This window comes from Cyprinus carpio, chromosome B12 (genome assembly GCF_018340385.1).
Source record: "Cyprinus carpio isolate SPL01 chromosome B12, ASM1834038v1, whole genome shotgun sequence".
NCBI lineage: Eukaryota > Metazoa > Chordata > Actinopteri > Cypriniformes > Cyprinidae > Cyprinus > Cyprinus carpio.
This window is the reverse complement of record NC_056608.1, coordinates 26,411,606-26,437,327: the sequence shown is the minus strand read 5'-3', so window position 1 is coordinate 26,437,327 and position 25,722 is coordinate 26,411,606. Positions and strand designations below refer to the sequence as shown.

Sequence of the window (25,722 nt, the reverse complement as noted above, 5' to 3'; positions counted from 1 at the left end):
TTGTAAATCGCTTACAGAGGAGCAAACATTCCCAACAACAACTAACACTAGAAAAGAACCATTAAAAGAAGCATGTAATGTAAAGAACGTTTTGTGCAATGGAAAGGTTAAATGAATAGTAAAGCTTAAGCAACCTTTATTTTTAAGAGTGTAGCTGTCTATTTGAACAGTGTATCTCAATCTCAGTCCTGAAGAGTCACTTTCCTACAGCGTTTAGCTCTAGTTCCACTTAAATCCACTAATCAAAGTCACTTGAAAATCCTAGCCAGGTGCTGAAGCACATTTGAAAGGAACTGAAACAGAACCAGGAACGAGGAGCCTTGATGCAGACGGAGACTCACTGGAGTTTGAAACAGAGCCAAATTGTGTTTTAATAAAAGCTGAGAGCAACATTAATCTTCTCCGCCAAAAGCAGCCCACGTGGAGTCATGAACTCAATCCTCTGAATGACAACGGCGTATTAATAACGCTCCAGTTCACAATACATCTGACACAAGCACAGAAGCCTCACCTGGTTTGTCCTGTAATGTCTCTTCGGGATGTGAACTGTGCAAAAGAAAGATAATAAAGTCTTGAAACATTAATAATCATAGTCATATAACCATATGATGATAGGGGTAACACGTAAGAATACTGTTACTAACTACACGGGAACAAATGAGTAACACAGTATTAACATTGTAATAATTAATATTAACTAACAAACTATCATTAATGAATCAGTCAGCACCACGTTCACTATTAGTTATTGTCCTTCAGAAGGAATACTGTCTAAAAACAATCGCTACAAAATTATTTAAACACTTACAATACAAAAGACTGCTTTACAGGGAGTTATCATGCTTTTCACTTTAGAATACTATTCCAAATAATTATTAATAATACTAATGATATAAATTTTTTGCTATTATTTGTGAAATTTGCTAACGATTTCTGAATGAAAATGGTTCCTATGCCAATTTTTTATATTATTCAGAATAATTATTATTAATAATAATAATAATATTTTTTTTGCTATTATTTGTAAAATTTGCTAATGATTTCCGAGTGAAAATGGTTCCAATGCCAATTTTTTAAATCAGGGTACTAGTTGGTCATTACTTACCACTTTATAAACTGCAAAAAATGTGCTTAGTATTTTTGTCTTGCCCCCCCCCCCCCCCCCCCCCCCCCCCCCCCAAAAAAAAAAAAAAAAAAAAATCTTAGAACAAGATATATACAAAAAAATCCAAATAACATCACATATTATCACTTAATAAAAAAAAACAAAAAAAAAAACATAAAAATTAAGCTAAAAAGTGCTTAAAACAAGAAAAAACTATTTCGACTGTTAAAGAAAAAACTAACAAACAAACATAAGATTATTTTTCTGACCACAATGAGATATTTTTGCTTATTTTAAGCATAATCTTATTTAATTTTGATTTTAATTTCTAGATAGATAAATTCTATTTGTATTGAAAAAAAATACTAGGGAAAAAATACTTTTTTTGCATGGTAGAATTAATTTTCCATTTGCTATATGAAAATATTTAGCGTTTTCTCTCTTACAAAAATAGTATGTATTAGATAATTTATGAATTTATTAATACTAATTAGCTTATTTGTTAATCAAAGTTTCTTGTTAGTTAATAGCAATGTTGAGTGTAATATATTTCTATAATTGAATTCCTTTACCTTGAAAACGTAATATAAGGGATTACCCTTAATCATTCCATATTTTAATTACAGTTACTCTTGATCTAATTGCACTGAATACTGTATAGATTATAGAACAATTCTACATAAAACTATAAAGGATTTTTAACATCAAAAATTAACACCTAATGCTAAAACGAATGTTTTAACTGTAACTTTCTCCTTTAAATACTTTTTTTTTTTAAGTTTTCAGTTTAAGAATAATTTATGCAATTTTATATTATTTACGGAAGTTCTAAGCGGCCATGCATTATAATTTTTTTTCTTTTTGTTTTCTCGTTATAACGACTTAATTTTCTCGTTATCTCGACAAAACGAAGTTCGTTTTCTCGTTATAAACGACTTAATTTTTTTCTCGTTATCTCGACATAACGAAGTTCGTTTTCTCGTTATAACGACTTAATTTTCTCGTTATCTCGACATAAACGAAGTTCGTTTTCTCGTTATAACGACTTAATTTTCTCTAAAGAATTTACAAAACTGCTCCAGCAAGTGGCACTATAGACCTGAATATAACTGATGGGTGTTTTGTCTACTATCCACTTTACTGTACGCGGACCTTCCTCGTGATCGCTATAATTTGTGCAGTCTTGTTTATTACTGACATTTAATTAATTCATAATGTTAAATGCTTGAATCATATGAATATTTTGTGTATTAAGTTCCTGCTAGATTGCCATGAGTTTCACACCAACGCATTTTGTTTTCATCAATGCTTATCAAAACCAAGTTTGACATCACTGTATTCTGTTTGCACCAATTAATATATTATATTGTGCTTCTTTTAGGCTTATGATTAATTTAAATTTAATTTTAATTAATGATTAGGTAGTTAATAAGCGGAGATGTCCTGTTTATCTACAGTAGGACGGGATTTAAACGATGTAGGCTGATGTGCTTCTTTTTTCCTTATTACTAATCTTTATTGTTAACCATATTGATGAGAAATGTGATTGTATATGTAAAAAAACCATAGGCTAATTTAATCCAGTTTTGTTCTGTAATGTTGTAATGTTTTTTTTTTCTGCACACACACATACATTACACGTACACATGAACGCTCTTTTCAACCAGAAGCTTATAACACACATGATATCCTGCCACATAATGACTACTACAAATTACAAATTATATATAATTTTTATTTCATATAAAGGGAAAATTAAAAGTGAGTTTTATCCAAGCCGCTCTAATGGCGCGGTGTTGCCATTTAAACATGTTAATTACAAAAACAAAACGTTCGTTGTACTGTCTCTGGAAAAAATCAACAGTGATTGATCAGCCTTTATTTATACAGTATTGTGTAGACGTTATTATTACCTAGGCGAAGCAAAATTTGCTGAAATATAGGCTACAGTAAGAGCGCCTGCGTGGGCTGTCCATCAGAATGCCTGTCAAAGTTGAGTTCCGTTACTAGCAACAGTAAAACTTTCATGTCGTTATAACGAGAAAACAAACTTTCGTTATGTCGAGATAACGAGAAAATTAAGTCGTTTATAACGAGAAAACGACTTTCGTTATGTCGAGATAACGAGAAAATTAAGTCGTTATAACGAGAAAACAAAAAGGAAAAAAATTATAATGGATGGCCGCTTAGAACTTCCGTAATTATTTATTTGAAAGAATTAAAAAAGCATTTAATGTCTATCCTTGTACCGTTGAACTGGCTGAGGCTGATATGTGATTTAGAAAGTAATTAGTAATAAGTAATGCAATACTTTTTAGAGAGAGTAATTAGTACACTGCATAAATAGATAGGAACAGTATTCTACAGTATTCTGTCTAAGACAGCTCCAATAAAACCCTGCTGGAAACACGCACATGCTCTTCCTCTGGCTGACAGATGAACTGAGGAACACGTGATCAGGCAGATCTTCAGACGACAAAGGTAGAAGTTCAGATCCAGACGTCTGCTGGGTCAGAGAGCTGGAGTCGGTCATGGCCTGCTGGAGTAACCCCTGAACCAGCTCTTTCTCTGAGAGCACAAACACATCTAATGAGCCTTCATTAGCACATCCATCTTCAGGACACCAGCGGCCCGAGTCCAGGTGTTAAACTCACAGATGTTTTCATGAGGGAAACTAATGGGACCCTTTGAGCTGGCCTGCTGTGTTTGTACTGCATTATTATGCACAATTATTTTAAGAGATGATCTCGTGAGTAACTTGAATAAATTGAGGCAAAGCGCAAACAAAACAGTTTTTACTCATGACAAATTAAACACACAGAACTATGCATGCTTGTTTTCATCACAGGATAAAACCATATGTAATTGTGCCTTTTTAATCTCACAATTCTGACATTTTTCCTTTAATTCTGAGGGGGGAAAAAAATCAGAATTCCGAGATCTAAACAGAATTCTGACTTTAATCCTCGCAATTCTGATCTTCCAAATCTGACTTTATATTACGCAATACAGACATCTCGCAATTCTGAGTTTATATTTTGCAATTCTGATTTTATATCTCACAATCAATTTTATATTTTGCAATTCTGATTTTATATCACACAATTCTGAGTTTATATTTTGCTAATCTGAATTTATATTTCGCAATACTAAATTTTTAAATCTTGCGAATCTGAGTTTATATCTCGCAATTCTGAGTTTACATTTTGCAATTCTCAGTTTATATCTTGCAAACACATGAAGGTGCTTGATTACATAATTGCAATGAAATAACAGTTAAAATATTAACAGCAATCGCATTTTATGTTTGCATAAGCATCTCAAGCATTTTAAATTTAACAAAGATTTTTTTTTTATTAAAGCTAAAATATTCTGAGCAATTTACTTTTATGACAGTGTTTTTAATACATTATTATTTCCCTTTTCTCAGGTTCTTAATAATTTCATGCCTCTCCTGAATATCTACAGTGTTTGTACACTGCATTAGAACAATAGATTTCACACAAGAGAAACACCAAACTTTGTAGCCTTTAGAAGTAATCTTCACTTTCAGACTATCTTCTGGGGAAAAAAGATATTGTGCATTTTACATTTCATCAGCAAAAACATCATTTTGTCACTTTAGGATAGTAGCATGAAGATCTTTAAATGCTCTTCAAAGCAGAACATTCACCATGTGTCAGCTGTTTGGTTAATTGCTAATAAATCAATCAATTAGATCAAAGGGAAATGGTTCACCTCTGTCACTCGCCAACAGAAGCCACTGCTGAACCATCGAGAGAGAAACAGTCTGCAGGATCTGACACAAAAGCTCCAGCACCTGAGAAAAACAGCTCATTTAGTAGCGTTGAGATATGATTATACAACGTTTCAGTCACTTTGTTGCATTTATGTCTTTTGTGTTAGTATTTCATTAATTTTTATTTAGCTCATTTCCACAGGACTGAATAAAACCAGCTAACCAAATATTGAAATTATGGAATCATAATTTAATATTTGAATTGCTTATTAAATGTCTTTGGCATGCAGTCTGTGTCCCGTTTTCATATTCATCATATCCTAAATTGAAATTGAGCAAACAAGAAGAGCTTCAGGATCTATCCTGACACACTGTGTTCTGAATTAATTATTGTATAGATTGCAGATTTCATTGTATTTGTACAGTTTCAATTTGCTACGTTTATTCGCCACATATTGCATGCTTAATTCAGCAAGTGCAATAAATACACTTTTTACTACAGTTTTGTATAGAAATGTATAAAGTTTTGGCAGTCTGATCAAATAAGTCTAAGAAAACGTCCACAGCTTATTACTAACAAAGAAAATTCGAGTACGCTAAAAATATCAAACATACTCTATTAGTCAAACATTTGATTAATTAAGAAAGATGTCCCTTCTGCCCACCAAGGCTTAAATTATTGAATCAAAAAATACAGTAAAAACAGTAATATTTTAAAACAACTGTTTTCTAACAGAATACATTTTAAAACTATATTTAAATTTATTCCTGATGGCAGTAATGATGCTGAAAATTCAGCTTTGCATCACAGGAATAAATTAAATTTTACAATATATTCACACAGAAAACAGTTAGATTGAATAGTAATAATATTTCACAAAATAAGTGCTTTTTCTTGTATTTTTAATCAAATAAATTCAGTCTTGGTGAGCAGAAAAGTCTTCTTTCAAAAAAAAAAAAGTCTAAAAAACCTTATTCAAAACTTTGGACCGGCTGTGTATTTCTGCTTGTGTTTTATTTAAATTCATTCAGTATGATGCACTTAATTTGTTCTGAAACACTTTGCAAGAGGTGAATTAATGCTATTTAGTATTTTGCATGTATGACGTGACCTGAACACCACATCGTAAAAATCAGATGATGCTTTTACCAAAATGTGAGCAGCAATTGTAATTAAAAAGCGAGATTTCCTTTCTACTGCATACTAACTAAACACTGGAGCTCACATTCACTATCAAACTGTGGCGTGAGAATGTCATTGCTGAGGTCTTTACCTTGAGCTCCACTCCCTCCAGGGTTTGTGTTCTGCCATCGCTGGGCTCGTTTGTGTGAAGTCCTGCTCCTTGCGGCTTCTTTCCCTCCCCAGGACGAGGCAGGGATGATCCGGCCGGACTGCGCCGAATACTGCGTCTTCCTGCGAGGAACTTCCTCATCTGTCAGTTTCTTTGAGTTTATTCACAAACAAACACAAAGATTGGCTGTATTCTCCAATAATGTACGCATGATTCATTCTGCATCATCTAATATAATATGTCCATTAATCCAGTTCAAAATGTTACACATGATGCATGTGAACCAATCCACCTTTTTTCAAATGAGCCTAATGCATTTTAAAATTATGGGAGGCACTTCCTCTTTGGGGAAGTTATGCTAAAAAAACAAACAAAACAAAAAAAATAAAATCAAAAAAATAAATACTTAATAAATAACTCATATCTCTCTTTTACAGAATAAACAAAACAACAAACGAAAAAAGGAGAATGACGTGGTATAACAAGAATATCTATGAAAGAGCTCTTGTCACTGCTGCATTATTTTTCTCATTGTTTTCATTTTTTCTTTACATTGCGCTCTAACAATACTAAAAAGACAGCATATACTGTGCATTTGTGCTCTGCTTTCCTGATTTAATTGACAACATATCCCATGGATAATAAACTAGAATGCACATATGATATCTCGTTTATTCTTCCCAAACTGTAAAAAAAAAACTGTATAAATGCTACAGTAAAAACCTATTAAATGGTTAACAATAAATTCCCCTACTATATAGAGTGAAAAAAACTTTATTGGACATTACATGTAATTTTACGGTAGTATACGGTTTTTGGAAGTAAAAAAGAACATATAATTTAAAGTAAATAACCGTAAATTGGCATTCCTAGAATTCTCTGCATTACATTTCAAATTTGATGTTTTTTTGTTGAAATAACTCTTTTTTTCTTTGTTTTTTTTTTCTTATCAATTTTGTACATTAGGGTTGTATGTTACATCTAATGTTGTTAAATTAATATTTATTGCATTATTTAATTTTCATGTGTGTTACCATGATGGTGTTTAGTGTTTGTGTGAATGATGCTGTGCACCTTCTATATATGTTAATAGATAGAACATGCTATATATATGCTATATAAGCAGAACAAGCTGCTTATGATAGGCTTTGACTCATCATGTGACTTTCTCATCACTACCTGTTTTTGGTGGTTATCCGTGTATTACAAAGATAGAAAAAAAGATTTCAGTAGGTTGGTATATTAACATTATATGAGTTAATGAAATTACGGTATTTAACTGTAAATTGTAAATTAAACTGTAAATTAAAACCGTAATACCTCAAATGTAGCTACCATATTTTTACGGTAAAATTCTAGCAACCACAGCTGCTGTTTTTTTTTTTACGGAATTTTTGGACAGTGTGTGTTTACTGGAATGTGGAATGTTTTATATTTGTTATCTGTTAAAATGACAGAAATTTTGAAAAATGATAACATAACAAAAAATGATAAATATAGCGTTCCAGTTAATGGAACATAATATGAAGAGGTTAATTTAAAATGTCCATAATAATACTTCTGCAGAAATAATTGAGCTTTTTAGGGTTATTCATGGTCTGCTGCAGTAATTTGTTAATGCGTTTACACTTTTACATTTCCTTTTAACGTTTGATGGTTGAAGGGTAAGTAACAATGTCAGCTCATTGTACCCAGTTTTTGAAAATGCTTATTATTGCATTCATAGAGAAAAGCTTTGCTAATTGTTTTACAGTTTAACAAAAACTTTACTCCCGTAATTCACATGATGTGTCATAGGCCTTTAAAAAAGGTGGGTATTAGAATCTCATCTCTAAAACAAAAATCAGTAAAATCACGCCTTTAATTTTTAATTAAATGTCTGGCTGATTTGATTATGATTTCTATTTTTAAAAGCGAGTGCGGTAGGCCTAATTTCTGCTTGCTTTGTTTTAAATACAGTTTTATCATATTCAAATCAATATCACAGAATTAAAAATGTGTATATAAAATCAGTGCATAAAAATAAACAAACAAATCAGAGAATCAATGTGCATTGTGCATTGCATTGCATTAAATGCATTCTTTATCAGTCCATGCATTCACTAGTAATCACACCCATGACCTTCTACACAGTCATTTCGTGAAATCTGATGTTTCAAACACAACTGAAATCAATAGGCAACTTTATTTTTTATTTTATTTATTTTTTTTTATTTTTTTTGGTGAATGGTCTGATAAGATTTCAAGTCATTTGGGAAGTAAATAAAAAAAAATGCACAAAGATTCTTGGCCTAGAATGCAAAATGTATAAAGTCCCAACATATTAAAAATAATTATTTTGCATTTTACAAACACCAAAACCTGGTTAATATCTGACTGTGGTTACTGTACACTGAGGAATGGATCTGAATTTGCCCGTCTGTTTTCAGCAGATTGTGCTCAACAGCGTTTTGCAATGCGGGAGGGGCTTAAAAACAAATGTTTGATGTTAGGTGTGTAAGTGAAGCTCTAAACTTTGTGTGTGGATGAATCATAAAAGCGCTGGGCTTTACTGGGCGGTACAGCCCGAGTTGCTTCACTCTTAAGATGAGAATTTCTATCATCTCAGCTGATAGTCATTCTATCCTTTCAGAAGCTGCTGCTTTCTCTGCTTTCCTGCTCATGCGGGTTCTTAACATTATTCATGCATCATTTGTGATGCCTACAGCAAGTAAAAGGTCACGCACCTCTCTCTTATCCAGCTGGGTCTCTTCCGCCGCTGAAAGACTGACTTTAGTGGCCAAATCCTTCAGTTCCTCACACCAGCTTTCAGAAATCAGTGCTGAGAGATGAAGGAGCACAAGAAGAAGAAACCGAAGTGAGAATATTGAAAAGGGAAATAATAAACACCTATCTATCTATATATATATATATTGGAGGAAAATTTTCTGGAGTTTTTTTTTAAAGATCTTCTAAATAGTCAGATGTGGCTTGGTAGGTAGTAAAAAAAAAAAAAAAAAAAAATACAAGTTAAAAAAAAAAACAAGAAAAAAAAAGTTTTTCTAACTTTACAAAACTAATATATAAATATTATAATAATAATAATAATAATAATAATAATAATGCAACCTATTTCTCTTGATTTTTTAAAAGAACTAATTCTCTGCAACTAAATTTACTGTTTCAGTTCTGACTACTTAAATTCCTTTTATCTGCCTTTGAATTTATTTATTTATTGTAATTGAAGATTAGCATTTAGCAATGCAAGTAACTACAATCTTCCACCTTCATGTTTGATTTTCAACGCCTAATACATGATATGGGCATTGTAATATTTGCCTCTTAAAACTAGAAGCCAGTGTATTTTTAAAGATGCACCTAAACTTGAACACAACACAACCATCTCAAACACGGTGATGATCAACAATGTTAATTAAGTTTATATATATAGTAACCATTTAGTAACTGAACCATTAAAAAAAATGTTTCCCGCATGAAAATTATAACATTGTAACTTGACCAAAAAAAAAAAGATTACAATGTTACAATTCATGCTAGAAACTTGTGCAACATTGTTAAAACATATATAAATAAATATGTGTGTGTTGTGTGTGTGTGTGTGTGTGTGTGTTGTATATATATATATATATATATATATATCATATATAAAAATTCATTAATTCTAAAATAAGCCTTAAATCTCAACAAGCTGTTTTGGGTATTTGGCCTGTTCTTTATTCAAGTGACTGACCTTCTTTAAAAAGCACTTTGGTTTGGACACAACCTGGCAAGAATTTTATGTTTCTCATGATACTGAATGTGATGTATGTTATTTTTTTATGCTGAAAATACTTTCTTCTATCACAGTTTTATATTCAAAAATGTCAAAACAAAGAATAAACCCTGCATTGGTGATTCTCTATAAAACAATTCAGAACATTGAAACATTCATTATGCGCATATATAACTATACCTCCACAAACATACACATCCATTTCTTACTTATTACTTTCTATTTAATTTTGTTTTTTCTATATGTGCATATTTTCTCAAACTTTTTAAAAGTCAAACTGAGGTTTTTTTTATACTTTTTACAGGATTAAAAATTATATGCATATACACAAACAAAAATAGAAGTAGGAAAAAAATAGATTTGCATGCATATTTTTCTCTCTCTCTTAAAAAAAAAAAAAAAATTCATTCATTCTGATTTAATGTATCAAATATTGTGTTCCCACCCCCAAAACTGAAACATTAAAAACCTAAATTTAAGTTCAGCACATAAAATGACACGAAAGTGCTTTTCTGAGCTAGTCTTGCATCTCCTTTTGTGTTGCCTGAAGAAATAAAGCCATATGGGTTTGGCCAGGGTGAATAAACATCATTTTTGTGTGAACTGTCTCTGTGTTAGTGTTCGTTATCTGTACCTGCTCGTGGTCCAGAGCGATCCGAGCCGATCTTGAGAAACGCAGACAGCACGAACAGCTCCCAGACACTTGGACTTTTAAATGAGTGATGCGGGCAGAGCGGAGTGAAGCCAATACCAGGGTCAATCATTTACCGTACAAACCGGCTAACCATTCAACCCTGCGGAAAGAGGAGACCATTAGAAAATCTGTGCTGGAAATGTGATCAGACTTTCAAGTCTCCCAGGATTCAGCAGGGGTACGAACTCCATGCACTGCCTGATCAAAAAACTGCATTAAACGCACTCGACTCCTGCTGTGGCCCATCCACTTCACATGATTACAGTAAAGCAAGTTATGAACACTGCTAAAGAAACGCAAAATAATCAATGGTAGCTGGAAAGTCATCAGAGAAACCATCGGGTGATGAGAATCTGCGAGGTCTGAGATGCTGAGATGAGACGCAGCTGTCGATCGCAAATAAATCATCTGTTGCCCAAAGCAACACCTCTTCACACGCTATCAGAGCGCCGCATGAATATCCAAGGAGACCGAGGCCTGTTCGTGCTTGATTTCACTCCATCGTCATTGAATACGATCTAAATTAGTAACTTGTGGGCAGACCTGTGTGGGATTTCAAACACAGACCTGCTTATTCACACTTTCTCACAGTCAGGCTGTTGAAGTATGTAAAATCAATCACATTTGTTTTGCGAGGACAAACTGTGTGTTTATGCAGCAACTCTTCATTAAAGTCATTTGATGAACAAACAAACATGCTGGCGCTTTCCTCGTGAAGGGCTACGGGGCTTTTGATAGATTCAGGTGCCTTTATTATGCTAATAGAGCCTAAAAACTTCACAAACGCTTTCCTATTCAGGAGTCCTGCTGCTACAGGCATATTTTACTGTGCAGTGAGTCTCCAGTGCTGTGACAACAGGATAAAGGATGAAAAATAAATGTTTTGTTCTGAATTTTAATCTTGCAGGCATTTACCTACTGCATGCTTTTAATCACAAAATATACCTTTATCACTCGTCTCAACACTTTCTGTCACTAATGCAGTGACACGACAACATCTAGCATTTGACATTAAGAAGTTACTGACTGACAGCTCCATCTAATGAAGAAAATATGCTGGGATTGACAATTATCATATTTTGCATAATGCACACATGCATTAAATGCTAAAGTTTTTTCTTCTTCTTTTCTGGTGTTCTTAAAATGAAAGAAATTATACTGTATATCTATACACCACAAAAAGTGATTTTTTTCTCAGTATTTTATCTATATATAAAATATATTTTAAAATATATTAAAATTAAGTGAGTTTATGCTTAAAATAAGAAAAAAAAATGTCTGCCAAAGGAGTCAAAAACCAGCTTGTTTTCTCTGTTTGTTCATTCATTCATTCATTCATTCATTCATCCAGAAAACAAAACTTAATACCTTAAAATAATTTAAAAAAAATTTAGCTTCTTAATTAAATACATCTTGATTCCATGAATGTTGAGATATTTTACAGGCAGCAAAATAAATTACTTTTTTTTTTTTTTTTTTGATATAGGGTTGTTGATATATATTTGAGTTGATATATAAGTTGTGACACCCAAAAATCACCTTAAATGGAAAACACCTCTAAACTAGAAATTTTTTAAAACTATTAAACTAGAAGGAGCTATCAATATGACGACAGAATTTATTAATTAATATGTCCCTGACTTGTATGCATTTGTCTTCCAGATCTGAAAGTGCTGACCCATTTTTTTTTTTTTTTTGTAACCACACACACAAAGGTGAAACCGAATAAATACTATTATTATATATTATATTCAAAATGCACTGTTTTCTTTCTATGTGCCTTTAGTTTGATGTAAAGACATATTCATCTATATTGTAAATTTATAATACACTACACAATTTTGAAGTTGTCCCCAGCCTCCTGCATGATCAGTCCCCACTGAAAAAAAAAAATAATTACGCGTAATAAACTAAAGTCTGCAACCTATTAATTTTCTTGTCATTGTGTAAAGAATCAAGTTATTCTAATTAAAAGAAGTGCTTTGATCGTGACCAGAGCAGAGTTATGAATACTTTGTAATCGAAATGCTTCCTTAAAATGGACACAAAGCAAGCACCTGAGCGTGTTTTTGAACATGCATTGAAGACGCAGGTCTTGGAATCTGGAGCGGCTCACCCCTGCCTGTGTCTGACCTCTCTGTGAGGGATGAGGATTTTGCCCTGTCTGGATAAGAAGTAATGATTGCTGAGGCTCCCGAAGCGAAGACTGCCTCTAGTGGAAGGTCCTGCTCGTGCGCGGAGTATCACACAGCGCCTCAAGAGAGCTGGCTGATGCACAGCACTGCGTCGGCTGAAGTTCATGCACCTGCTCATCCGAAATTCTCCATAACCTCTGGACAGAAAAAATTAAAAGCATTTCATGCTCAGTCCCTGTTCACCTGGAGAGTCACAGAGATTAAAGACATATTCCCTAATTTTCAAAACTCATATTTTAGCCTGTTTAGATTTAGTTTCAATAAGTTTTTTTTTTTTGTGTTTTTTTTTTTTTTTTTTTTTTTTTAATCTTCATGCAATAGTCAGTTTTTTTTTTTACAGGGTAGGGTGAATTTTTTTAGTAGGGAAAATCCTTGAAATATGCAGCTCACCTGGTTTCACTGTGTTGCCTATCTGATGTTTGCTGTTGTTGCCTGTAGACTCTGAAACAAAGCCAGAATAAAGCTCCAGCAGAGGCGAGGACTGCAATTATTTTATAAAACACTGCACCCTACACATTTTGTAATATTTTTAAGCCACCTTGAAGCGGTTCACTTCGCGAGGGATGTCAATTGGTGAACGAAAATTAACCCTTTAGTGGTGTGCGCTTGAGGCCGTTCTAAAACATTCCCCCCCCCCTTTGCCGGCTGACACTTTTATGACATTTTTTTTTGAGAAACATGATCCTATAAACAGAACTCCTAACTATACCACCAGTTGTTCACATGATAAGATCTCCTCCTCCTCGGTGGTGGTTGTATTGTTTTCTTCTTGCTTTATTTGAACAGTGTGCAGTAATTAGGGTCTCTGCAAACGGGCAAACTAAAACAGAGAAAGCGATGAGGGTAACATTACACATATATGATCACCACAGGAAAAGAATCAATCAGGGTCATTACTCTTAAACTAACCAATGTGCAATGCAGCGTCACAGTGCCGCTACACTTACTGCACGTGGACTCATGCGCACTAAGCTGTAATTTTCTAAAACCACGGGCATTGTTTGTTATCTGAAATCTCATCACCATATGCATACAGCCAGAAGAAGAAACACACTATAATGACTAGTTACCACTCCTCTGTGATTGAAGTTGGGCCGATCGCAGACCAGGATGCACAGATTATTTGGTAAGTGGGAAATTACTTTCTGTAGCAAGAAACAAAGCCACATTTCCCATTAAAAACAATTAGATAAAACTATTATTCAAACAAATGATTAAAATGAACACAACCAGTGGCCACCCATGCCCACAACACGGTCGGGAAGATTCAAAATAGCTTTCAAATCCGCTGGATTCCATTATTCCTTGATTCACCCCAGCCTGGAATTAGACAACCACACAACGACTGTTCCCCTAATGTTCCGGTTATTGATTTAACTGGTATAACATGTTTAGGGGGGAAAGGGAACAATGAGTGGTTATTAGCAGGGCTTAAAAGTTTGAAAATGTAAATTTCCACCAGATCTAACATCTTTAATTACCATCATAAAAACCACAGCTTTCTAATGCTATAATCGCGTTGCTGCTACCAAATACGAGAATATATACTGTGACGAAAAAGCGTGTTTATTATCCAATCGCTAGGACTAACTAACGAATACATTACTTGAAAAAAAAAAAAAAAGAGAGAAATTGACCTTTTTTGTTTTTTTTGCAAAAATGAAGTTTGTTGTGATACCAAAAAAAATAAAAAAAAAAGACAAATATCTGCCAATGGGCTCAAGAAAAATCAAACTTCATTCACAGAAAAAAAAAAAAAAAAAATTCATTCCCATGACAGTGATTGGTTATTGGTTTTAAGCATAAACTCCAAACAAACAAATAAAAAAAAAAAAATTTTTTTTTTTCAATTATCTCGTGACCAAACAAGACTTTAATATATTCTTTTGCATCCTCAAGGAGCTTGATTTTAATGAAAAAACTAAAATACTGGTTTTTCTGCAGCGCATGAAAGAATTAATGTACCATGACTTTATTAAGACTTTAGGCTAGAATTATAAGAAATTTTAAACCGTTATGCTGAGTATAACACTGTTTAAAAATTGATCTGCTCTGAGCAATTTTGCCCCATGTACTCCTCAAGCCTTAGGTTGTGCAAGGGCAAACTTTACTTTTTTGCTTACGTGTTTTGAAATTTATAATGCTTTGCCCAAACTATTAATAATTGTAACATGTACTACCGGAACATTAGTATTCACCACTGAGTTAAGGTCATTTCGCGAAATCCTTCAATCACCTTGAATTAAGAGTATAATCGTTGAATTTTAAAGCACAGCAACCAAAAAACCCAGAACTACTTTGAGATCATGCGCAGGTAAAATGCAGATTTAGTTTAGTCGTGCTAAAACAGTTTTTGACATCAAATCTTTGCCTCAAGCTATATGGGGGGCAAAAACATGGGCCTCAAACAGGCTTGAGATAAAAAAGGTCATCTTAAAAAAAATAAAAGCATAGACATAACACATCAACATAAGGAAATATATAAACAGCTATTGCATAATCATTGTGTCCTGAAAAAACTGGGTTTTGTTCGTATTTTAGAGCAGTCACTGCATATTCATGAAAGAAGGAAGAAATAAATTTAATCTGGATTTGTTTGTAAAAAAAAAAAAAGAAAAAAAACAAAATAAACAATCAGATGTTACCGCGCGTGTGGTTGTCTATCGTCACAGTGTTCCATAGAGAAAACGTCTCTCTAGCAATTGTTCTCAGTACCTGTAACTGATGACAAAGTTACATTTAGTTTGGGTAACACTGTAGTTTAAGGGTGTCCTTGACGACGTATCGGGGATTGCACTGTGTGTTACTATTATTAATAAAACAGAGTAAGTGAGGATCACAATTACATGCAGGTTAGTACCGGTAAACCAAGCGCGCGCTGAACTATAGAGTAAGTAATGTACATGTTAGTATGGTAATAGGTGTGCGTACGTAAATGTAATAATTACACTGTAACAAGGGACACCTTTAAATAAAGTGTAAACGTAGGTTGGGTAGTAATATAAAATTGTAATTTAGGTATTTAGTTAGTTAACTATGATACTTTTTTCAACACGGGGGTGTAACAGCACGGATATTCGCATAAAACGCGAAATGGCATAAATAATTTAGAAAACATCCTTACGAATAATTAACCATGGTTTTGAGAGTGAGTAATAAGGGGGGTAACAAGGTTTTTTTTTTTTTTTTGTTTTTGTGTTTTTGCGTATTGATTTCCATTTGTACAACCACAAGTTGTGACAAAAGAAAACACACTCTTTATATAAAAGGTGCTTTCGTTGGATGCAAGATAAAGAACTCTTTTGTATAAATGGTTCCATAAAACATCTGAACGACCCTGGCTGTTTCACAAAAGCCTGTCGTTAGTGGCGGAATAGAAGTTCTTCAGATTCAGTAAAAAGGGTAAGGAAAGAGGATGCTTCTGTGGCTGACAAGGTTTTTTGTGGAACACCAAAACTGGGTCTTCTTATGGCATCGCTTGACAGAAAGAACTTTTAACGCACGTTATTTTAAAGAGTTTGTTTTGTACCCTCGTTTAAAATAGGGTTATTGTGCGCAAAGCCAGAAGTTTGGTTTTTATCTGTCTTATTTATAGGTAAAATCATGGTTACTTGTCGTAATGGATAATTCAATAGCAAGAAAACACAAACCTCCGTGAAGCAACATTAAAAGGTTGGCACAAAAAAAAAAAGAGAACAAAAAAAGTAGTCTATTGAGAGATATAGTGCCACCATAATAGCGGCGCGCGCTGGCGCTCCCCACAGGACGCTATTGTGGAACATCCGCAGTTAACGACACCCTCAAGCGGTATCAACTGGCTTTCTATCCGTTTTCCCTTTCATACGTTCTCAGTAAAAGCTGTACTTGGACATGTCGTTCTTCTTCAGAGATGACGGCCACGCGAAAGACTCACTGATCCCCGGAGGTTTCTCCACGAAAGTCCTGCAGTACTACAACCTCTCGCGTCAGGAAGTCATCCACACCCTACAACATCCAGCCTATGCTGTCTCCGCAATCCAAGAAAACTCCAGGACGGAGCAAAACCACGTTCTGGCGGGATGTAGGGAATTATATTCGCGCTGGCGCTGGTCTTGAACAGACTGGTGTTTGATATGGTGCTGCGTAAGCGCCGCGATGCTCACCGCCTACCCAACATCTTCACTCTGTTCTCATGGCGTTCAGCGACCTGCTCATCACCCCTTCTTCTGAAATCCGTTTCACGCTGCTGGCAGAAACCATCTCGGCTGAGTGGCTGGGAGGTAAGGATTCTCTTTAATTAAGTCGGTTACATAACAAAAGGACAGATGGGTAGTGGACAGGACAGACGAGGTCTGCGGTGCGTCAGCAGTTGGACATGCTACAGCATTCTATCACCTCAAAAAACTATTCAAACATTGCGTTCCACCTTACATGTAATAGTTTTTATGAGCTCATATTAATTAGAAGGACAACATTGTAAAATCTGCAGGAACTTTGGATGAGGACCGCGCAATTCTAAAAACCCATTTTACTTCCATGCAATATACAGATGTTGATTGTGATTTGCACCATAAAATCCCAAACGGTCATTTTATTACACGTGAAACCTAAAACATTTCGTATGTCATATTTTAACATGCACATTTCAGAAGCACGTCAATGTTTTTCCTTGCTTCTGAGAACATTGTCCTGATTTATCAAAACCTATCATTGTGTTTTATGATGCAATCGTATTAATTAAGAGGCTACATGGAATAATTAGCAGTGTTTATAAAAAACCTCCTTTCTAAATTGTAAAGAGCATTTATATATCCTAGTAAAAAGGTTATTTCCACTGGAACACATTTTCATAAATTCTTTAAATAATTTAAAACGTGACAATTTAATACCTTGCACTTCCCATGCTTTACATTTACTATGTTTTTATATTATGTATTTTCTTTTCAACTTTTAGGTTGATTCATTTACATTTCCCCTCACCCTTTACCTTACCCCCACACACACCCCTCACTCATATACTCCTATATGCCACCACCCCACAAGTATCATGATTATTACTATTATAGTTGCTATTTTTGTTGCCTGTGCAGATCGCACCGTTTACCTTGGTATAAATAATGCACAACATCCCATGAATTTACCAATATGGCAAATAAATCAGTAGCACAGTTATGTTTTAAAACTCATGGTATCAACAATCGGCCAGCATCTCAATTGTTTTCCTGTTGGCTTTAGTAAAAGAGATGCTTCAGGTCTGAATCTAATGTAGGATTAGTGTGGAGCGGGTGTTAAAACCATTAAACATTTTTGATTTCTCTCATCTTTCTATTTATCACTGCATTTAAACATGGGAATTTTAAAATGTAAACACTGTTTAATATTACAGAAGAAGTCATTAACATGCACACCTGTATGGGACACATTCGTTGTTACTGGTGTGAAGCGGATAGCACGCTTTGGGAAAGGTTTGTCTTCATGTCTTGGTGACAACCAATGAGAGTGCAGACTGTTGCAGGCTCATGTGAATCTACTGACCTGATGCAGATGGCACGGTTTTAAGCAGGCAAATTTACCATAAAGCAGAAATTATGGCAGTCTGAAATATGTTATTCTTGCAGTGTAGTTCAGAGGGTCCTCAAACCTAGAACTAACATTCTTCACAGTGTGCTTGGAGTTTCTGCTCTCCTGTATTAGTGTACGTGTCAACGGACGGAATGGAGCACAATGTTCAGCGGGACGCACCTTTAATCTCAATAATTCAGGGTTTTTCGTTGCTGCTCTCCTTCCCGTGACAAATGCTCTTCTGCGGTTAAGCAACTTTGATTGGCTGGTCATGCTGCAATTGCAAATGATATATGACGTTATGTTCATCAAAGCCAAAAAAAAACACGTTAACTACAAAGCACAATCACGCACTACTACTACGTGTCGCTTTGATCTATTCCATCTTCATCTCCTTCAACCATTTCTCCTGCAGTTGTCACACACGTTCTGATTCCTTTAACACATCCCTTCACACTGGTGTTTTTTTCCAGCTTTAAACAGGCTAATAACCCACTACTAAGAAACCCATACAGACCGGCTTTCTTCCTCTCATTGCAAAACACTTGAACTATTTGTGTTCGACCAAGTCTCTTAAACAACCTCCTGGACAGCAACCAGTCTGGCTTCAGAACTGGACATTCGACCGAGACTGCCTTGCTCTCAGTTGTTGAAGCCCTAAGACTGGGAAGAGCGGCTTCTAAATCTTCAATACTTATCTTGCTGGATCTGTCCGCTGCTTTTGTCACAGTTAACCACCAGATCTTCCTGTCAACACTATTAACAAAAAGCATCTCAGGAACCGCACTCCAGTGGTTTGAGTCTTATCTCTCAGATAGATCCTTCAAAGTATCTTGGAGAGGTGAGGTTTCTGAGTCGCAACATGTGCCTCTAGAAGCTTGCATTCTACAAGTGAACATCGCATTATTGTTCATCCCAGTGAGGCACAAAATCACTTCCATGGACTTCTACATTAAATGTTCCCTCCTGGTGGAATGACCTGCTCAACTCAATCCCAGCAGCTTCTTCAAGCAATCTTCAAGAATCGGCTTAAAACACATCTCTTCCATCTTTATTTGACCCTCTAACTCTAGCACTCTCTATTCTAATTCTATTCTTTAAACTTTTCCCTACTTGCTCCTTTTAGACATTGTTTTTCATTTACTAACTGCCTGTTTTCTTTTAAAAAAACATTAATTTCTCTATTCTTTTTGTATTCTACCTATTTGTTTTCTTTTTATTTATTATACAATTAACAAAAAAGCAAAAAAAAGACCTCTAATGCTAGCTTGTTCTAGTCTTTTTCTATTCTATCTGTTTTCTTTTTATTTATTATATAACTTAACTGTGTTGAGGTAACTGAGACTTGTTATAGCACTTGCATATCATTGCTCTTTTGTTGATTTTGATTGCTTCCATTGCTCTCATTTGTAGGTGGTATTTTTTATATATATTTGAAATAGGTATATTATATATATATATACCTGATATATATAGCTATATATAGCTATTTAGCTGACATCAGTTGATAGCTGTATGTGATTAGTAGCATCAGCCAATACTAAAAATATATATATATAAACAAATCCTATTTCAGCAACTTAAAGTATTAAAATAACTACAACTTTAAAATATAAAAACTATATAGATAAATAATACAATAATTAAAAAAAGACAAAAGCACACAACAGAATTACTGAAACTTTAACTAAAATCAAACGGAAAATACAAAAACTAAAAATATTATAAAATTTAATAAAATACGTGAGTGCACTTGACCGATTTACAGCATTCATGATAAACATATTCTGTTTTAAATTTCTTTAGGGATCCTGAGTAAGTACTGTTTGAAATAAGAGCTCATTTTATTAAATTACTCTCACTAAACTGTGTTCTAAATATCAGCTGTGTCTAGTATGAGTTGAGAACTACTGTAAGTGTGCTTCACGTGTGTATCTTGTGTGTTTATACATGCAGGGGTTCTAGTATGTAAGACCGTTCCTTTCGTACAGACCACAGCCATCGTCACCGGCATCCTCACCATGACCTGCATCGCTGTGGAGAGATACCAGGGCATCGTCTATCCGCTCAAAATGAAGAGGCAGTGCACGCCCAAACGAGCTTACAGGATGCTAGGTGAGGTCAAACGCACACACGCCATTATTCAACGTGAAATCAGATGTGACGCTCCTGGTGTTACTGTGCACGATTCACTGGTTATTCTTAAGAAAAGAAGAAAGTTTCATTCAAATGTATTAACTTTCTATTCAGATTGACATCACAAATTCCTTTTAGTTTTCACATGTCATTTCAGAAGGCAGCTCGGTTTGCGTAAGTGAGCAAATGTCTCTGAAGCTCCTGGTGATGCGTCTAAAGTAACTCCCATCATGCACTGCAGCGTATCGAGATTACTAAAGGATGGAGAACATGTCATTTAATCCTCAGAATGGTGTGATCTCTAAAGGTCTTCATTTGGAGGCCTGTGGACTGATATAGAGAAATTTCTTAAATTATATATCAAAAGTCCACATATTTCAAAGTGTTTGAAATATTCTTTATATATTACAACAGTTTCTGACCACTTTCTCAGTGGCCTTAATTCCAGAGGATTTTTTTTAAGTCTTTGTTAAAGTATTAAAAGCCTATATATATATATATATATATAAAAGAAGAAGAAAAAACAAGCAGCTGTGAAATCAGCCACAACAAAAAATTTGACAAAAGTACAAAAACTTTGAACTATTTTAATAAGATAAAGAATTATAATACCTATGAAGCATTGCTAATCAAATTAAATATATATATATATATATATATATATATATATATATATATATATATATATATATATATATATATATATATATATATATAAATATATATATTTGTTTGCATTATATGTGTGCATTCTGTGTATATTTATTATGTATATATAAATACACACACATACAGTATATATTTAAAAAATGTTTGCATGTATAAACATGTCTATATTAATATTCATTTAGTTTATATTAGAAATAAATGCTTAATATATAAATAAAAACATATTCTTCTGAAATATATACATGCCTGTGTGTGTGTATATAAATATATATAAGAACAAAACAAAAATTAGACAAAAGTACAAAACTTTGAACTATTTTAATAAGATAAAAGAATTATAATACCTATGAAGCATTGCTAATCAAATTAAATATATATATATATATATATATATATATATATATATATATATATATATATATATTTGTTTGCATAATGTGTGCATTCTGTGTATATTTATTATCTATATAAAAATACACACACATATAGTATATATTTTAAAAATGTTTGCATGTATTTACATGTCTATATTAATATTCATATAATTTATATTATAAATAAATATGTTTAATATATAAACAAAACATATTCTTCTGAAATATATACATGCCTGTGTGTGTATTTATATATACATAATAAATATACACAGTACACATACATATATTATGTAAACAAAATCTTTTATTTTGGATGTAATTAATTGTGATTATTCATTTGACACCACTAATATATGAATGAATATTACAATAAATATTACGCTCCATAGAGCAAGTGGAGACTACTTACATCATTTGTGAGCAGACACAAATTAGTTCTTTTGGTGCAATTTTCTGATTATTGGAAATAATTGCAGAATCGTGTGTATTTACTATTAAATATTTTTTTATTCATTTAAGTTGTTATAATGCACACTGATGACTTAAAGATGATTAATAGCATTAATGCATGACCTCAGCTCACAGCATGTAACAGCATGTAGTGCTCAATGCAGTGAAAGCATTAGCTCATTTGCACGTGTAAATATGAAGTGTTCACCTGAGAGCTTTTGTCTGGATGCCCTCTGATAGGTTCATGTATACGCAACGCTGCATTCCTGATCATCATTAACAGCGTGGGCTCATGGGACAGAACCCAGTAATCATCTGATTTATTTCTATACATCTCTGCAGGGCTGGTGTGGATCGCTGCTGTCATGGTCGGATCACCGATGCTGTTCGTGCAACAGCTCGAGGCGAGTGACATCACAAAATAAACTGAGAACAGCCAGATTAAGTGTTTAATTACAATCACAGTTACCAGGTTGTATTTAATAAAAGCGCAAGGTTAATTGCTTTGACATGAAAAAGATTCACTGCAGAGCATCCATTGCTGAGACACTGATGCAATGCTACATTTCTACAAACCTGATGAAGAAACAAACTCACCCTGATCTTAAATAACCTGGGGTGAAGTTTTGCTTCAAACGTGGTTTGCAATCACATTAAAGGTGCTATAATCAATCTTTTTGCAACTTCCACCAAACTCTTTCTTCCAACACTTAGTTTCTTGAAAAATACCTAAACATCTACAAAGCTTGACAGTTAGAGAGCATGGCTTGACTTCATTTAGAAGGCACACATTTCAGCAGTTCCTGAACAGAACATTTTATGCATGCAACTCTAAAAGAAATAGCTAACAGCACCTTTAAACTCGTGCATGCTTCATGTGAATACCAATTAGGTTTCCTCTCTTATCTGTGTTCCTCAGGTGAAGTACGACTTCCTGTACGATCATCATCACGTGTGCTGTCAGGAGCGCTGGCATTCGCTGCTGCACCGTCAGGTTTACACCACCTTCATCATGGTGGCGCTGTTCCTGCTGCCGCTGGCCGCCATGCTCTTCCTCTACAGCCGCATCGGCAAGTCGAGCTCTGGATCCGGAAACGAGTGGGAGACTCTTCCGTCCTCAACACCATGAACCACAGAGAGATCAACAAAATCTCCAGGCTAGTGGCCAAACAAACAAACCTGCTGGTTTTTCAGTTTTCACATTTTACTGTTTTCATTTCCAAATCAAACGGGTAAATAAAACGCAAATAACTTTCTTCACCTTCAGTATGGCTTTCATTTATCTTTCTGACTCTTTTCACATTTTACCCAACAACATTACATGTTTCCATACATTCAAACTCTGTCGGTCAAAATCAGGCTTATTTGCTGAATAATATGGAATAAAATTACTTCTGAAGCCATTATGTAAAATGCATTAGTCACAATGTATGTTAAATGCAGTATTGTTTCATAAATAGACTAAATAGCTCAAACTAAATTAAAATAATAATCAAACAAGCTGAACAAACTTAAGTTAAAATGCATTATAATATTTGGAGATTCCTTGGATTAGAAAAAAAAACAATGTAAATATTCTGATATAAAATTGCAATTGAGGTTACAAAATATATATATGCTTGTTTGTAGCGCTGCACAATTTAACCCAATTTATATATATATATATATATATATATATATATATATATATATATATATATATATATATATATATATATATATATATATATATATGAACAATAGTAAAAAATAAATAAATAAATAAAAATTATATATATATATATATATATATATATATATATATATATATATATATATATATATATATATTGTTAAGAGTAATTATTAATTAACAAATTTATTTAATTTAATTACACTGTGCATTATATTTGCAGATTTTTTTGTTGCATCTGAAATTGGTTGTCAAGTTTTAATGCATTATACTGTTTAAAGGTGTAACAGTGAATAGATGAGTATTATAAATGCAGTTTTTCATGAGATCATTCAATGCATAATTAAGACTTTCCAAATACTAATGCATTACATAAAAAGGCTGCAAGTAAATATTAAATTCAGACGACATAAGCAAACTGCATCGTATACATGATTTTTTTTCTCAAATGAAGCATACCTTCACAGCAGTATTTTGCTGTTGTTGAAACAGGAAGAAGAAACGTGCCGTCAAAATGATGATCACCATCGTCCTGCTGTTCACCGTCTGCTGGGCTCCGTTTCATATCGTGCAATACATGCTGTTCGAGGAGAGTACAGTAAGTGTGTAATGCAGTATTTACTCCTGTAACTGGCGTCCACATGATGTGTTAGGATACAAGGCTTGAACAGAAATCACAGCAGCTCGGGGTGAATGAGCTGAAATCCTGCCACACAAGCACATTATCCCGAACAGCTGCTGTAATTAAACAGTATCCTGTCTCAGTAACAGTCCGGGCCTCCTGATTCGAGGCTGAACACACAATCACATGATGATTAATCATTAGATTAAACCCACGGAGTCAGACACTTCTGCTTGCTCTGAACTTCCTCTCGCTGTCCGAGCACAAACAGCACTCTTAATAAAAAGCGCAAATAAAGTGCACTGATATAATAAAAACAGTATTCTTCGCACCAAACAATATAGTTCCTCAGAAAAGTTGTGGTTGCACAAGAACACACAAACGTAACAAGAACGTAGATCAGCCAATCAGAATCTAAGGGACCGGCAACTCTCAGTTTTAAACTAAACCTGATCAACAGAATCTAATCGTCGTCAAATCTTGCTGTAATTGATTACAGACGAGCTTGGAGAAGAAACTCACGACGTAGGTCCACGGTGAAATGATCATCAGCCTTGGCGGTGCAGGCCATCGGCTTCTCCAAAATCCTTTCAACAACCCCATCGTCTACGCCTTCATGGACACCGCAGAGACTTCAAGAAGGAACGCTGTGGCACACTGTTTCGGTGTACCTGCGGCGTCCCGTGTGCCCAGCCGCAGCAAGAACACAGCGTGCACTTCTCCAAACACCTCAAACGTCTCCACAACGACATCACAAGTATACACAAAGATAACGCCTGACGGGGGGGGGGGTGGGGGGGGGGGGGGGAGTCTCACAAGGAGACCTGGAGATATCCACGGCGTTCACCGAGCAGAACGCCGGAACCGCTTCCTCTCAGCTCCCCTCCAGATGAGAGCTTTATCCTGATCCGATGACAACAAAAGCAGCCTCGGCTGTCGGATGAGTTCAGGATAAAACTAAATGCATGACTGGGAGGATGTGCGTGGAGGATCATGAGCCGCAACACGGAAACACAACGGACTGACCTCATCATTCTGTCACTGGTTTTACTCAATCATGTCATTTCTAACACAGATGCCCCTGTGGTTTTTTATGTGGAACGCAAAAGGGGAAAGTCTGCAAAATCTGCCGCTCCATAAAACAACTTTAAGGGACATGGATACAAAAAAATAAAAAAAAAATACATGGGTCTTAGGAAAAAATAATATTTCCCCCCCCCAGTGCTTTCTCAGAGGGACGTCAGAGTCATTTTAGATTATTTATTTTATTTTTTATTTATTGAATATTTTGAATTACAATTGTATTTACTTCATTCAAAACATTAAACATTAAAGATATAAAACTGAATAATAAAAATATCAATAATACTAAAAGAACATTTTATTTGAGTTTTTTTTTATAGGCGCGTTATTGTTAAATTTAAATTTTTGCTATTTTATCTATTTTTGCATGTCTAA

The 25,722-nt window shown here is 34.2% G+C and overlaps 2 pseudogenes; one reads left to right on the top strand and one right to left on the bottom strand.

Moving 5' to 3' along the window:
- Positions 1–3,341: 3,341 nt before the first annotated feature.
- Positions 3,342–12,915, bottom strand: LOC109061470 (annotated as a pseudogene).
- A 940-nt stretch (positions 12,916–13,855) lies between these two features.
- Positions 13,856–25,157, top strand: LOC109061453 (annotated as a pseudogene).
- Positions 25,158–25,722: the final 565 nt, after the last annotated feature.